The 14410-nt window shown below is 35.3% G+C and overlaps 1 protein-coding gene across 3 annotated transcripts in view; it reads left to right on the top strand.

The window, feature by feature from the left end:
* Positions 1-14410, top strand: part of Ttc19 (tetratricopeptide repeat domain 19) — a 157103-nt gene that overhangs the window by 110752 nt on the left and 31941 nt on the right. Inside the window, exon 1 of one of the 3 annotated variants that reach the window (XR_016141796.1) lies at positions 5369-5409. The exons of 1 other annotated variant lie outside the window; for it this stretch is intronic. The gene's annotated coding sequence lies outside the window, so the exon portion shown is untranslated. Of the gene's footprint in view, positions 1-5368; positions 5429-14410 lie in introns of those variants that run through there. One more of the 3 variants, XR_016141795.1, reaches the window with a different exon arrangement.

Raw genomic sequence — 14410 nt, 5'->3', positions numbered from 1 at the left:
TTCGCAATCACGAACAATACAAATTCTCACCATCATTCACTCATTGAGAGTTATACACTGAGTTTTTGATGGATGAGAAAATGGGCGGAGCTTGCATACGCGCCAAGACTGTAGTAGCTAAACATTATTGAGTCGTGATTATACTTATATAAATTTATATACAGTAGTTTATACATACACTACAGTTGGAACAATAAATGTCCACATGACGAGGACAAAATCAAAACTAAACTAAATAATTAATTTGTCACTAAATTCACTTAAACCCCAAAAGACTTGATTTTCAAATTTCAAGACTTGACTTTCAATTGTCAAGACCTGACTTTCATGTGTCAAGACTCAACCTTTAAGAAATGTCAATAATGAATTTAGTTCACAAGGAAATAGACATAAGAACATTACCAAAATCAGATACGAAGATATGTTAAACGAAAGGCATACATATCAAAGTTTAGAACATCTATTTCCCATATATTATTTTATAGCATAATATTCCTTATCATCCCATTGTCTTAACAATTGCTAGTTTCCAATTTACATGTAGCTGTTATTACAGAGTAAGGAATCAAGAGTTGTCTGTAATGTATCTATACCCTCCTTTGTCCATACCCTTTTTTGCAATCCTGTCGTGACTGAGCTTTCAACGTTTGATATAATTGCCGTAAACCTTTTAGATATTGAGTATAAAATATTTTCAATTACTTCTATATGCAAAACAGGGTTAATTTCTATTTGTAGGACCATTACGAGATAGCTAAGAAATAAATATACCATTTGACACGTCATTCGGTCCTCTCATACAATTCATTCTTGTGCGAATTCATGTCAGAAATTTAGAAAGCTTTGAAATTCCAAAATTCAGGAGTTTGAAAGACCTGGGTTTGGTTTTGTTGGCTTGCTCGGAATTTGAGTCTTATCTAGGATTTGGAGTCTGGAAATCTCAGTTTGCAAAGTCAAAGGTTCAAAATAAACTGTTTTATCAATGCTAAACGCCTTACCAGAACATGAAAAAGTGGACTAGTCGATACATAACATAAGGGTAAGTAAACAAAGTAAAACGTGTTGGGTTTGAGATGGAACATGGTCTAGCTTTGTTTTGGCGTGTTTTTCAAAGGCACTGGTGTACTTTTTGGTTCGTGATCTGGCAACACTGAATGGAACTCAGGTCTTAGTAAACTGAATTACTAAACCAAATAATCATAAACAAAGACAAAACATAACAATAAAATACTAATGAAGGTTTTTTGCCATGGCAGTGGCTCTGGTTATTGCAAGAAAGAAAACTACATGAGCAGAGTTTTATGCAATTAGTTATACATTTGATCTACACCCTATGGTTCTTAGACCTCTTAAGAGAGAACCAAATTAATCCATGGCAAAGTCTGCATTTCGAGATAGGCAAATACATCAAACAGCAAACACACGGTAATTTTCAGAAGACTATATAAAATCATAGAAAACTATTCAACGCTCTAAACTGTAATATTATTGTATTTTGTACTCAGTGGGGAAAATACGACTTAAAAAACCTGAAAGAAAACATTTATCTGGTTTTAGAATAAATTCTAAAAAAAAAATTTTAGTAGAATAAAATTTCCGCATGAAAAAAAAAACTTGCTTTTGGTTTCGGTTAAGGGTCAGTAACTAGAGACTTATCTCTATTCTCTTTTTTTGCTGGAACTGTGTAAAATGTTAAACAAATAGTTGTATAAGCTACGTTTCAAATAATTTCGCTTTGGTTCGCAAAGTAACCCAAGAATTGAATGCCCCTGTTACTGCCTCTAATATAGCAACATTTCGAATTTGTCGGATTTTTTGGAAGAGATTGTCACAGTTTTGAGACATTCAATTCGATGAAATTTCTGAGAAGAACAACTCGAAATAATAATACACATTAAAACTCTAATATAATGCACATATCTCCTCAATGATAATATCATGACTATGGTCAGGCCAGTGCTGGTTACCCTGAAAGGGCGCAGGACGGAAATGGATTAGAGTGCCTTGAGCGTCTAAAGCCAAATAACCAAACCATTGGCAGGCTGCAGTGTTCTCTATATATTCGACTGGGAGCACTTCTTTTTATTTACCCCTTTTATTCTTTGTGCACTTTCAAAATTATATATGCACTAAATAGTTTCTAAGACCACACTGGCTTATCATGATAAAGCATAAAAACACGAAGAAAGGAGAAAACGAGCATAATAAACAGGCTGTGAAAAAATAAAAAAAAATGTGCAAATATTTCGGTCAAAACCAATGCACAAAACTAAATAAGATGACCCTTTCTGAGTAACGGAGAAAGGATAACCTTTCACCGGTGAAAACGTTACCCTTTCCCCGTTACTCAGAAAGGATCATCTTATTTTAATTTTGTTTTTAGTTTTAAGGTTTGGTTTTTTTATACTTTTATCAGTTTTATTCTGCACTGAGGACGGTCAAGCGGAGGTCTTGACCGAAATATTTGCTTGATTTTTTCACTGGCTGTTTATTATCCTCGTTTTCTCCTTTCTTCGCGTTTTTATGTTTTAACATATGCACTTTGATCATAATTACATTAGATCATTACATATGTGCGCTTTCATCATTATATTACAATTTTATAAGCTATATCTCAAACAGTTTAGCTTTGAATGGCAAAGTAACTGAAGAATTGAATGACCCTGTTACTGTCACTGATATAGCACCATTTCCAATTTGTCGGTTTTGGGAGGAGATTGTCACAGTTTTGAGCTTTGCAAACTGTTCTTTTTATAGAACAAAATATCCACCTGATGAAAATCGCTAGAAATTGTCCCATAAGCGTAGTTTTAAATGTTAAAATTTATGATCATCCATTTTAAAATCTTTAACATGCTTATTTACATTAAATCTATTTATACTAGGTAAATTTGTCGTTTCTGATAAAATATTGCTAGCTCCCAAAGTCGAGCTTTGCAGGAATTCTTTTGATTGCTCTTCTTTTAGTTAAACATAAAGTAAATATTGGCATTTTTAAATTTAACTCCAAAACTGAATGGGATCATGTTGTGAGCTTAAGTCTCTGGCTGAAATTCAATGAGTGGTAAAAATAATCACAAATCAATTTTTGGCTTCTAGAATTGAAGGTTAAAACAGATTCATATGCGCCAATTGCTTCACAAGAAAATTGATAATTCGAATATTTATAAGCATAGCTACAAAGATGTTCTGCCGAAAAATTGAACAGGCCTAAAATCGGTCTTTGCTTCTGGACCCATTCACAGGAAAAGTCCTGGTACTTGTCTGTTAAATAGAACACACCCAAGAAGTGAAGTTAAGTTAAGTTAATCCCAGGGGTGTGGTTTGGGAGGGGTATGGGGGAGGGGCAGTTGCCCCTCCAATAATGTGGCGAACAATTATTATATTGCCACTGCTCCTTGAATATTAGGATATAGACCTCTCTTGACCCCCCCCCCCCCAATGGAAATACTGTATATTCGCCCCTGGTTAATCCTAACGAAATATACCAAAACATGGTGATAATATAATACTTTAAAAACAAAATTTTGAAAACTAAGACAAAGAATTATGGAAAGCAGGTCGCGCAGAACGCGTTATATTAAATACCTAACTTAACCTAACCCCTAACCACCTCTAAATATCAAATATTTTATAAAGATATACTTACATCATAGTGTTTTCACTCAAAATAAGCAAATCATAAACGGTTCTAGAGAAGTGAGCCGGTTTTTGTCAGATCTTAGGCAGCGTATTTCTTGAGTGTTTTCCGTTTAACAGACAAGTACCCAGGTCTTAGAACAAAACAAGATTTTGACTTCCTGTAGTCTGAGGAATTGATGTTTTATGAGAAGGAAATTCGAAAAAATAAATTTTTCTTCACATTAAAATTCTCATATAATGCACATATTGCACATATCCCGCAATAATAATAGCATCATAATAACACTTGAATCGCATTGGCATGCCTGTACCAGGCTAAGTTTAAAAAAAAAATCAAGTTTTTCTTACGGAAGTAAAGAAAGAAACTGAAGCTTAAACCGGACAAAAATTATTGGTTTGCAGATTATTTACGCTACATCTAGCAGCCTGCAGAAAATAAAAGACTAATTTATAAGGTTCTCAATATTCTTTTGCCGACTTCCGACCAGGACGTCGATAACATTTAGTTTACAGTTAAGATTCTCTAAGAAACTCAAGTAAGCTCACTTTCAATAAACCTTAAGGTTTTAGAATCCTGCAAATATAGGGAGGTACCACGAGTAAGCAAGAAAAGTGTATTTCCAGGCAGAAGTGTTTCCTCTTTTTTGGGGGAAAGGAAGATGTTTGGAAATGCCTTAAAAGGGCTCACCCTCCCCCCTTTCCTGTTTACGTGTAGATTTGCTATTTCTTTAATTTACGGTTTCCTAATTATTGACACTTCCATTGGTAAAATGTTTGTTTACCTACCCTAAGGATTTGGGTAGTGCGCCGACGTACTTGCATACAATTGATTTCACTAGGGAATCAGTCAAACAGCGGAAAGGTAAATGAGATGACACAAACACAAAGTTAATTCAAGGCTATAAAAATTATGACATTTTGTAAAAAAAAATGTCCCATCCCCCCCTACGCATGTGCTTGTAAGCACCAGTGGCGGATCCAGGATTTTTTTAGGGGGGCGCAAAATAGGTTGATCCGACAAACATGCGTTACGAGCAAGTTTAATTAATGCAAAATTGCGTTAATTAAGTAAATTTCACTATTCTAGACTGTTTTAGGGGACACGTGCCCCCTCACCCCTCCCCTGGATTCGCCACCAGTAAGCACCCTTGTGGTGAAATATATTTTCATTTGTATTGTGTTATCTCTCCGTAAACTATTCAAGAAAAAAGGTACTTTCGTATTATATGGTACACACTCCAGAACTTGGATCGCGAAGATGAGACAATAATCGGTTTTCACGGTCTTTTACCAGACAGTTAGCTTTGGCTCAATGGAAAACTACATTATAGATATAGGCTATTTTAATTAAATATTTAGTTGGTATTTTGGTTAGATATTTAATATAATGTGTTCTGTGCAGCCCCCTAACATAATTCTTTGTTGTATTTTTCATAATTTTGTTACTAAAGTATTGTATTTTCATCATATTTTGTTTATTTCACTAGCATTAACCGAATTTCACTTCTCGAATGTGTACCATACAATTCGGAAGTACCGGAAAAAAAGTACTCTCCCCTGGTTTTAGCACAATCAATATTGTCCTTGACAAATCAGCACATGCTTTCCCAAGTTGTTCCAGATATTTGCGAATACGGGTCACGCAGGCCTGTGACGTCGGAACGAGTCTCCAAATTTGGGTCAATAGCGCTTTCCATAGCATCAATGATAAACCAAACAAAAGGATTTTAGTAGTTATTTAGACATGTTTCGTGAATCAACTGAAAGGTATTATCAGATCAAATACGTAAATATTTTAACTTTTTTTATGAATGTGGGGCTGCACAATTCAAGCATCCACAAAAACAGATCAGTTTTCTTTACTAAACCTTTGTCTTTAAGGTACTAGCTATATGGCTCATTTGGTAAATTTTTTCAAATAAAGTGAATAAACCACTCGATGCCTTTTTTATTGTCTTTACAAATAAAATAATCGCTTCTTTCGGAAATTCAAATTTACTCACCTCACCCCTCTAATATGCAAATATATACCCTGAATTGGAATATACCATGAATTGTCGACGGCAAAGTTTCAAGTCGCAAAATTCTGCACCATTTTTGTCTACGGCATTCGAAAAACATGAAACAGTAGGAAAACGTTTTATATTTGAGTTGCGTAATAAATGAAGTTTGAAGTGTTATTCATAAGTATTTTATGAATATGTTACTCTTGAACAACTTATTCATAAATTAGTTGTGTTTTTAACCACTTTTCAATAACTTTACTAGTGTTGATAACTTCTTTGTGTGGTTTCAATTCAGGGTATATATTTGCATATTAGGGGGTGGGGTGGGTAAATTTGAGTTTCCGATAGAAACGATTATTATATTGGTAAAGAGTAAAAAAAGGCATCGAGTGGTATGCCCACTTTATTCCTAAGTCAATAGTATGAACTGCCAAAAATTTACCGCTCATTTTTCATTTGGTTATTTTCATATGACTTGGCAAAAATCGGCTCCTGCTATGCCCCTCTTCCCCCGAGTATTTTGGCGTGATTACGCCCTGCTGACCTAGGGAAAAGGTGAACTCACTACTCGATTCCTTTTTGTATGATATTTCCAAATATAATAGTTAATTCAATTGCAAATACCCCCCCCCCGTCCCCATATCTAGCCTAGAGAATATATAAAAACTAAAAGGAAAAAATAACTAAATTCCTTCTTTATAATATGCAGAATGTAGGCTATCTATCAATCAAATTATCAAGTGTTCTTCCATTATTTACAATCATTTCAAAAAGTAGGCCTATTTGGTAAATTCCATAACCAGACACGGGGGTAAATATTTACCAAATCATATTATTGAGTTACGACTAAAGTGAATATACCACTCGATGCCTTTTTTATGCTCTTTACGAATATAATAATCATTTTTGTTGTTAATGAAAATCATTTTTGTTGTAATTTTAGCCCCCACCCTTATATATACCAGCTCAGGGTAATTTTATTCCTAATGTAAATGAGAGGTAGGACCTAAGTTTAAACTTTCCCTCCACTCCCCTAATGTGCAAATATATACCCTGAGTTGGTATATATAGGGATGGGGGCTAAAATTCATTACCGACAAAAATGATTATTATATTCGTAAAGGGCATAAAAAAAGGGATCGAGTGGTATATTCACTTTAGTCGTAACTCAATAATATGATTTGGTGAATATTTACCGACACGGGGATAAATTCTAGACTGAGAAGATAACCATTTAGGGTTTTTCCCCTTTCGTGCATGCGTGGTGCCTTGTATTGACTGCATTGCAATTAATATTGGTTAAAAAGCCTTGCTCTGCTTCCTAAGGTAGAGTGAAATGATCCGAGTCCATGAAAATTATGTTTTTTCTAACTTGGGCTTTCTGACTTGCAGGTCAACGAGCCTCTGGGGGATTAGTTGCCTACCTTGTGCTCGTTGTATGTTTAATTAATTATGAATGAATCTTATCTAACTTGCAAAATGCAATCGATTGTACAGTAGTCTAGTATTATCGAGCCTATTTTTAGGCATCGATATGCAAGGGTGCATTCAGGATTTTGTTTGGGGTGTATTTTAAAGAAAAAATTGTACTTATGTGTTATTGCGGCAATGCTCAAGTTTACGCTGTATAAAACTCGAGAAAAAATCGGTTTTATCTGTCTGTATTAAAAGACAATTGGAGTATGCTCAGTGGAAAACAAGTGGTGGGTGACAGAATACATTGGAATTAAATAACTTGGGCTATATATTTGCACATTAGGAGGGAGGGGAAAAGGATTTGGACCGCAAGCTAGAAAACAAATCTTACTTCATAAAATGCAGAAATACTTGTAGCTAACACATTTTGTATGCAGACCCGTTATACTTTACTCCCCCTCCTAATGTGCAAATATATAGCCCAAATTTGTTTCTAAAGTACTATATTTTCATGTATTGATATTTTTCATTAGGAATAACCTAACTTCTTGAGTGTTGCCACTATAATGCATAAGTACTTCAAAATTACATAAAAAAATTCGTTGATATGCATTTTTTTTGTTACGTTACGATTTGGAAAAAATTGGCGGAGGGGGGTACAATCCCGGTAAAGTCTGCCCAGCTTTGCCCAACTGGGGATGGATTTAGACCTGTCGATGCCCGGGGCAAGAATGGAATTTGATACCCCCTCCCTCCCGGTCAACATTAGGCTATACGGTACTATTGCATTATATCTCACCCACCGCTATAAACTGTACAAGGAAACCAGACATGGAAACCCGTCAAACGGGTATCAAACAGTTCGTGGTAACGAACTGTAAGTAAGGAGCGACCCGGCTCAATGGTAACCGAAACTCTAGAAAACGGGTTTTTGATACCAATAGATATATCAAAAGAATCAGATTTCAATGCTGATTTCAAATATATAACTTTCATCAAGTTTAGTGCTACTTATCTAAACTTACGCGCCTGGGGAAATTTGCAAGATTTTCAAAAAAAGGGGGAAACAACTACTAAAAGATATATAACCTTAATGAAAATCACACCATCATATTCAGCTTATACAGAGAACCATACTCTTAAGGTACCAAGCTCCCATCTCAAATAATGTGGAATTTTGCATTTTTTACCAGAAGAAAGATCACGGATGCGTGTTTATTTGTTTGTTTTTTTTTTTCCCCCAGGGGTGATCGTATCGACCCAGTGGTCCTAGAATACTGTAGGAAAGCTTGTTTGATCAGAAACTTAAAGTTTTATTTCCCTATTTAAGTGACCAAAAAAAATGGAGGGCAACAAGGCCCCCTACCACGACGCTCATTTTTTCCAAAAGTAACCTGATCGCAATGTTGAGATAGCTATTTTGTTCTACACGGTTGAGAATATGATAAAAATGACTATTAGGATGATTTGATCCCCCAAAGTCACCATGGGGAGGTCTTAAATTTATGAACTTTACTCAATGTTAACATATAGTTTTGGTGATTGGGAAGTATACAGACTTTTTCAGAGGAGATTTTTTCTGGAAGAGGGGGGAAGGAGAGGGTCGGGGGCTATATGGAAGGATCTTTCCATGAAGGAAGCTTTCATGGGGGAAGGGAAATTACCATGAAGGGGGCGCCGGACTTGCCAGCATTATTTATTGGTTATTGGGAAGTATACAACCATTTTCAGGAAGGATTTTTTTCTGGAGGGGGGGGGCTAGAGGAGGGGATTACTCTGGAAAATATTTCTGTGGAGGATATTTCTTTGGGGTAAGGGACATTTCTATGAAGGGGGCGCCGGATTTCCAAGCATTATTTAAGAAACGATCAGAAGTTAAGTAAAAAAAACAAGTTTTTTCAACTGAAATGTAAGAAGGAATATTAGAACTTAAAACGAACAGAAATTCTAACGTATGTGAGGGGTTCTCCCCCAAGTCAATACCTCGCTCTTTACGCTACAGTTTTTTTTTAGTGCTTTCAAAAGAGCTATCTATTCTAATTAAACGGCCTTTGTGATTCAGGGGTTTGTGAATCAAAATTTTTTTTCACTTTTAACGTAAAGAGCGTGGTATTGACTAAGGGGAGAACCCCTTCATATAAGTAATAACATATACGTAATAAAAAAAAACAATAAAAAACAAGCGATACGGCTCAATAGTAATCGAAACTTTTAAAAACGGAATTTTGATGTCAATAAATGTATCAAAAGAATGTGTTTATAATGCTGATCCTAAATATATAAATTTTATTAAGTTTAGTATTACTCATCAAAGGCTACGAGCCTGAGAAAATTTACTTGATTTTTTAAACAGGGGGGAAACATCCCCTAAAAGTGAAAGAATTTTAATGAAAATCACACCGTCAGATTCAGCGTATCAGAAAACCCTATTACATAGGTTTCAAGCTCATATCTGCAAAAATCTGCAACTTTGTATTTTTTGCCAGAAGAAAAATATACGAATATAGAAGTTAGTTACGTAAGTTAATTTGTAAAGACATCCATTTAGCAAAAGAAAAGTAAAATTTTTATGCAAATAAAAGCTGCATTAACTAAAAAACGATCAGAAATTAAATAAAAAAACAAGTTTTTTTAACTGAAAGTAAGGAGCGACATTAAAACTTAAAACGAACAGAAATTATTCCGTATATGAAAGGGGCTGTCCCCTCCTCAACGCCTAGCTCTTTACGCTAAAGTTTTTTATTGTTTTAAAAAATAGAGTTGTGAGAAAGTCAAAGTTTTTATTGTTTTAAAAAATAAAGTTGTGAGACAGAGTCAAACTTTAGCGTAAAGAGCGTGGCGTTGAGGAGGGGACAGCCCCTTTCATATACGGAATAATTTCTATTCGTTTTAAGTTTTAATGCCGCTCCTTACTTTCAGTTAAAAAAACTTGTTTTTTTTATTTAATTTACTATCTAAATTAATTGCAAAGCGTGATTTCTCATTGCGTTTACTATATTTAAACTGTTGTTTTTTGGGGTTTAGGGGGGGGGTATCTAGGTTAGGTTACGTATTTAATATATGCTATGCTTTACCCCCGCCCCCTGATGTGCAAATATATAGTCGAACTTTGTTTCTAAACTATTATATACTTATTACTATTATATAAACTTATAATATTTTTTTAGATGTTATGATGGTTAGTGGCTCTGATGGATTTTCCTTTTATATGTTATGACGTTTAGTGCTTTTGACGGTTAGTCGAAATGGTAGCACCCCGAGAAGTTTGGTTGATGTTAATGAAATAAAACAAAATAGGATAAAAATATAATAGTTTAGCAACAAACTTCGGCTATATATTTGTACATCAGGGGGATGGGGGGGGGGGGAAAAACATAGCATATATTAAATATGTGACCTAACCTAGGTACCCCCCCCCCCTAAGCCCCAAAAAACAGCAGTTTAAATATTGCAAACGGAGTGAAAAATCAGTGTTTGCAATCCTCAGCATAAGAATTGTCCTTTGAAAGAAACCTATTTGACTAGTTTCTTTAGCATGTTCAATGTACAATGTCGCGCTTGTGTTACAGATAATACAAAAGTACCGAAGCAACTGCTACAAGCATAGTTAAATACATCTTTAAGGCGATTGTCACGTTAGGATAGGCATCTTGAAGACTGTGCTAATATAGGCTATAGCGGAAAAAAGATTATGCGGTATTACTAACAACAATTAACGCGGTTGATAAAAACTTCAACCGAATATTTTATAGTATATAATCTATGGGAGTTAAAGTTTTTTTTTAGTATATGCTAAAAACGATTGGTCCAGTTATTAATTTTCATGATGGTCTTAAAATATGTGTATTGAATGTAATTCCAACGATATTGAACCATAGACATGACATTGACGCACTCTAGAACCGGTTTCATTCGTTAGTTTCTTTCAGCTTAGCGTGAGACAAGAAAAAGTGACAGAACAGGTGGGAAATATATAATTCGGGCTATATATTTGTTCATTAGGAGGGGGGTAAAGTATTTGTACGGCGTGAAGTTAGAAAACAATTCTTATTTCGTAATAAGCAGAATAATTGTACCTAAGAAATTTTACATGCAGATCCCCTATACTTTCCCTACATACCCACCCCCTAATGTGCAAATATATAGCCGACATTTCTTCTAAAGTATTATATTCTCATCATATTTTGTGATATCAAACAGTTCGTTATAACGAACTGTAAGTAAGGAGTGACCCGGCTCAATAGTAACCGAAACTCTAAAAAACGGAATTTTGATACCAGTAGATGTATGAAAAGGGTTTGAATTTTATGCTGATTTCAAATTAATAAGTTTCAATGAGCTTGATCTTACCCGTCAAAAGTTACGAGCCTGAGAAAATTTGCCTTATTTTTGAAAAAAGGGGGAAACACCCCTTAAAAGTCACAGAGTCTTAATGAAAATCGCATCATCAGATTCAGCGTATCAGATAACCCTACTGTAGAAGTTTCAAGTGCCAATCTGAAAGAATGTGAAATTTTGTATTTTCTGCCAGAAGGAAAATCACGGATGCGTGTTATTTTTTATTTTTTTTTTTTTTTCCACGGGTGATCGTATCGACCCAGTAGTCCTAGAATATCGTGAGTGGGCTCATTTGAACGGAAATTAAAAGTTCTAGTGCCCTTTTTAAGTGACCAAAAAAATTGGAGGGCAAAATTTAGGCCCCCTCCCACGCCCCCTTTTGTCTCAAAATCGTCCGATCAAAATTTTGAGATGTCAACTTTGTTCAGTTCAGTTGAAAGGCTGAATAACTATACCTTTGGAGATATCATGACCCTCCCACCGTCCATGGGGAAATATTTTTAAGTTACAAAATTTGCCTATTGTTGACATATAGTATTTGTCATTGGGAAGTATGCATACATTTTTCAGGGGGGCGGGTGATGAATTTTCTGCTGGGGGGATTTTCCATGGAGAGTGAATTTTCCATGGGTGAATTCTTCAGGTGAAATTTTACACTTGGGGAATTTGCCAAAATTTCTATACGAAATTTTACGCGTGGTTTTTATTTTACGAGGTAAATTTTCACCAGGCTTGAATTGTCTAGGTAATAAATCCTTGGGAAGGAGTAGTAATGTATCTATATATTCTAATTACACATGCAATTACACAAAAACCCTACAAGTAATACCTACGCTTGAGACACTACACTTACACGTGTATAGTTCAAAAAGCTAGCATGGTAACAACGAGACCAGTTTTTGAGGGAACACTCATTTTTTAGCAGCCAGTCAGAGACGGCACTGGTTGATCACTATAAGATATCTCAATTGTTGATTGGAGATGAATAAAAGGGCTGATTTTTATTAAAATTTAGATTAGTACGAGAATTGAATTCAGATAGAATAGTTTATTATTAGAGGATAATAGTAGAGAAAAATGAGTCGTGCATTTACTAATTGAGATTAATGATGGAGCCATGGAATTGTCTGCGGTTAATTTCCCGGGAAAGCATTTTAAATGGTCTCCATCAAGAAATGGTTATTTCCCAGAATTCGTATACGAAATTTTTTATTTGTTTTACTTTCTCTTTGGCGAGATTTTTTGGAGGAACTGTATGGGGGAAAATTTTAGTGGGGTTAGAATTCTCTTTGGGATTTTTCCGTGGAGGGAGATTTTCGGCTTTGATAATTCCCGTGGGGAATTATCACCAGGAGTAATTCACCCTGGTGAAATTTTTGCGCAGTAGAAACTTTCCAGTTTTTTTTTTAGGAAAAATCTTCCACATAGGGAGGGATTTCCAGTGTGAATACAAAAACAACCAGAAATTCAATAAAAAACCGTTTTTTTCGAATGACAGTATGAGGAGAAATTTTCTGGCGGAAACGTCTGCAAAAAATGTACGTGTGTTTGTGTGTGTGTGGGGGGGGGGGGTTATTCAGTGAGGATGGAATGGTCAGTTGTTAATGTCCCGGGAAAGCATTTTAAATGGTCTCCATCAAGAAATTGTTCGTGGCTGGAAATTTCCATGGAGGTGAAAGCAGGTTTTCCTGGGATTATTTGAAAAATGATCAGAAATTATATTAGAAAAGCAAATTTTTCAACTGAAAGTAAGAAGCAATATTAAAACTTCAAATCAACCGAAATTATTCCATATATGAGGGGGGCTACCTCCTCCTCAATATCCTGCTCTTTACACTATAGTTAGACATTTTATTCCGATTTTTAAACAACGACTCCTGAAACAAAAGGATCGTTTGATTAGAATAAGGATTTTTTTTATAAAACTGCTTAAAAAACTTTAACTGGTTAAAAACTATTCATTTTTATATTTAATATCTGCAGAGATTGAACACTGCAGGTTCAACAAGGAACCGGTTCATGACCGTTGTCGCAATTACCTCTGTTTTGCTGAGGTTTTGTGTATGACCATTATCTGCTCCATATCATATGATCAAACTCTGCCTCGAGCAAGGCCGTATCCATCGGAGGATGCTACAGGGTGTGTCTTCAAAAGTTTTTTTAACCCCCACCCCCCCCTCTGAAAGAGAATAAACCCCTCCGGGCAATAATCACAGGTACAAACTTGGTCTCGAAAAGATCCTTGTCTGTTTTATGGGTTAATCACCCATAAGGCTGATTTATCTATTTATCCCGACGTAACTAAATGCTAAATTCACGTTGCCTCATTATTGGGAAAAAATAAGTAATTGCTGTCGTAAGTAATTGCAATAAATGCAATTTTTGTGTTCTATTAAACGCCGTTTGAACAGCAGAATTAACTATACGCGAGTAATTCGAAAATTTAAGAAATGGTCAAGGTCAGGTGGTCTTAACTCTTTACCATCGCATCAAAAAATATAGTTGAAATGAAAGGAAAAAATGAAATAAAAACTTGGTGCTCCATAACGTTTTAAGCAAGGTGTTAACCGCAACATTTTAGTTTTTCCTGATGAATGAATACACTAAGAATTTTCAATCGTAGGCACTGCAATAGCGCTACGTAAGTAAAGAAGGATGTTGGCACAATGTATTATTTTTTGTTATAGCCGAAAGTGATTGGAAGGCAACTAACACCCCTTTCACGCCCACCATTTCCCCAAAGACATGCAATAAATTTTTTGAGATAATCGTTTTGTTCAACATAGTTGAAATATCTGGAAATTGTGTCTGAGGAGGACACTCCCCCTCAGCCCTCAGGGCAAGGGTTATAAGTAATGCCAAGGGGGCATATAAGGTTTTCAAAGAAAGCGTTGTCGTAGAAACTTCAAAAAGGGCTCATTCAATTCGAAATTCAAAATTCTAATTAATGATTAACCCGAGGAAGTAGTTAATGTGTAAGCTACGCGACAAAATTTTACAAAACTCAA

This window comes from Artemia sp. Qi Xiang Cuo, chromosome 5, assembly GCF_049724085.1.
Source record: "Artemia sp. Qi Xiang Cuo chromosome 5, ASM4972408v1, whole genome shotgun sequence".
Classification (NCBI taxonomy): Eukaryota; Metazoa; Arthropoda; class Branchiopoda; order Anostraca; family Artemiidae; genus Artemia; species Artemia sp. Qi Xiang Cuo.
This window is presented reverse-complemented; position numbering and strand designations above follow the sequence as displayed.